Here is a 3,177-nt window from a genome sequence, read left to right on the forward strand (position 1 = left end):
CTTATCAAAAAGAAAAGAGAAATCACCCAAATCAACAAAATCATGAATGAAAGAGGAGAGATCACCACCAACACCAAAGAAATACAAACAATTCTCAGAACATATTATGAGCAACTCTATGCCAGCAAATTAGGTAACCTGGAAGAAATGGATGCATTCCTAGAGATGTATCAAATACCAAAACTGAACCAGGAAGAAATAGAAAACCTGAACAGACCTATAACCACTAAGGAAATTGAAGCAGTCATCAAAAATCTCCCAACAAACAACAGCCCGGGGCCAGATGGCTTCCCAGGGGAATTCTACCAAACATTTCAAGAAGAATTAATACCTATTCTTCTGAAACTGTTCCAAAAAATAGAAATGGAAGGAAAACTTCCAAACTCATTTTATGAGGCCAGCATTACCTTGATCCCAAAACCAGACAAAGACCCCATCAAAAAGGAGAATTACAGACCAATATCCTTGATGAACATGAATGCAAAAATTCTCACCAAAATACTAGCCAGTAGGATCCTACAGTACATTAAAAGGATTATTCACCACGACCAAGTGGGATTCCCTGGGCTGCAAGGTTGGTTCAACATCCGCAGAACAATCAACGTGATACACTACATTAAGAAAAGAAAGAACAAGAATCATACGATCCTCTCAATAGATGCAGAAAAAGCATTTGACAAAGTACAGCATCCTTTCTTGATCACAACTCTTCAGAGTATAGGGATAGAGGGTACATACCTCAATATCATAAAAGCCATCTATGAAAAACCCAAAGCGAATATCATTCTCACTGGGGAAAAACTGAGAGCTTTCCCCTTAAGGTCAGGAATGCAGCAGGGATGTCCACTATCACCACTGCTATTCAACATAGTATTACAAGTCCTAGCCACAGCAATCAGACAACAAAAAGAAATCAAAGACATCTGAATCATCAAAGAAGAAGTCAAACTCACTCTTTGCAGATGATATGATACTTTATGTGGAAAACCCAAAAGACTCCACCCCAAAACTCCTAGACTTCATATAGGAATTCAGTAAAGTGGCAGGATATAAAATCAATGCACAGAAATAAGTGGCATCCCTATACACCAACAACAAGACAGAAGAAAGAGAAATTAAGGAGTTGATCCCATTTACAATTGCACCCAAAACCATAAGATACCTAGGAATAAATCTAACCAAAGAGGCAAAGGATCTGTACTCAGAAAACTATAAAATAGCTTTGTGCAGTGGCAGTATCGTAGCCAATGAGGTTTATCCGAGGCACGATTATTGCTAATAGAAAACTATAAAATACTCATGAAAGAAATTGAGGAAGACACAAAGAAACAGAAAAACATTCCATGCTCATGGATTGGAAGAACAAATATTGTGACGATGTCAATGCTACCTAGAGCAATCTACACATTCAATGCAATCCCCATCAACATACCATCCACTTTTTACAAAGAAATGGAACAAATAATCCTAAAATTTGTATGGAACCAGAAAAGACCCCGAATAGCCAGAGGAATGTTGAAAAAAAAAACAAAGCTGGCGGCATCACAATTCCGGACTTCCAGCTCTATTACAAAGCTGTCATCATCAAGACAGTATGGTACTGGCACAAAAACAGACACATAGATCAATGGAACAGAATAGAGAGCCCAGAAATGGACCTTCAACTCTAGGGTCAACTAATCTTCGACAAAGCAGGAAAGAATGTCCAATGGAAAAAAGACAGTCTCTTCAACAAATGGTGTTGGGAAAATTGGACAGCCACATGCAGAAGAATGAATCTGGACCATTTCCTTACAGCACACACAAAGTAGACTCCAAATGGTTGAAAGACCTCAATGTGAGACAGGAGTCCATCAAAATCCTAAAGGAGAACACAGGCAACAACCTCTTCGACCTCAGCAGCAGCAACTTCTTCCTAGAAACATCGCCAAAGGCAAGGGAAGCAAGGGCAAAAATGAACTATTGGGACTTCATCAAGATAAAAAACTTCTGTACAGCAAAAGAAACAGTCAACAAAACCAAAAGACAACCGACAGAATGGGAGAAGATATTTGCAAATGACATATCAGATAAAGGGCTAGTATCCAAAATCTATAAAGAACTTACCAAACTCAACACCCAGAGAACAAATGATCCAATCAAGAAATGGGCAGAAGACATGAGCAGACATTTTTCCAAAGAAGATATGCAGATGGCCAACAGACACATGAAAAAGTGCTCAACATCACTCGGCATCAGGGAAATCCAAATCAAAACCTCAATGAGATACCACCTCACACCAGCCAGAATGGCTAAAATTAACAAGTCAGGAAATGATAGGTGTTGGCAGGGATGCAGAGAAAGGGGAACCCTCCTACACTGTTGGTGGGAATGCAAACTGGTGCAGCCACTCTGGAAAAAGATTCCTCAAAAAGTTGAAAAGAGAGCTAGCATACTATCCAGCAATTGCACTACTGGGTATTTACCCCAAAGATACAAATGTAGGGATCCGAAGGGATACATGCACCCCAATGTTTATAGCAGCAATGTCCATAATAGCCAAACTGCGGAAAGAGCCAAGATGTCCATCAACAGATGAATGGATAAAGAAGATGTGGTATATATATACAATGGAATATTATGCGGCCATCAAAAGGTATGAGATCTTGCCATTTGCAACGACGTGGATGGAACTGGAGGGTATTATGCTGAGCGAAATAAGTCAAACAGAGAAAGACATGTATCATATGACCTCACTAATATGAGGAATTCTTAATCTCAGGAAACAAACTGAGGGTTGCTGGAGTGGTGGGTGGGGTGGGAGGAATGGGGTGACTGGGTGATGGACACCAGTCCATCCAGGGAGGGTATGTGCTCTGGTAAGTGCTGTGAATTGTGCAAGACTGTTGAATCTCAGATCTGTACCTCTGAAACAAATAATGCAATATATGTTAAAAAAAAAAGAAGAAGAAGAAGATAGTAAGAGGGGAAGAATGAAGGGGGGAAATCGGAGCAGAAACGAACCATGAGGGACGATGGACTCTGAAAAACAACCTGAAGGTTTTGGTGGGGAGGGGGGTGGGAGGCTGGGTTAGCCTGGTGATGGGTATTGAGGAGGGCACGTTCTGCATGGAGCACTGGGTGTTATGCACAAACAATGAATCATGGAACACTACATCAAAAACTAATGATGTAATG

General features: G+C 40.4%; 1 pseudogene; it reads left to right on the forward strand.

Moving 5' to 3' along the window:
• The first annotated feature begins 1,218 nt into the window (after nt 1-1,218).
• LOC118543032 (U4 spliceosomal RNA) lies at nt 1,219-1,301 on the forward strand (annotated as a pseudogene).
• The last annotated feature ends 1,876 nt before the right edge of the window (nt 1,302-3,177 follow it).

The sequence above is a fragment of the Halichoerus grypus genome, chromosome 14, assembly GCF_964656455.1.
Source record: "Halichoerus grypus chromosome 14, mHalGry1.hap1.1, whole genome shotgun sequence".
Lineage (NCBI taxonomy): Eukaryota > Metazoa > Chordata > Mammalia > Carnivora > Phocidae > Halichoerus > Halichoerus grypus.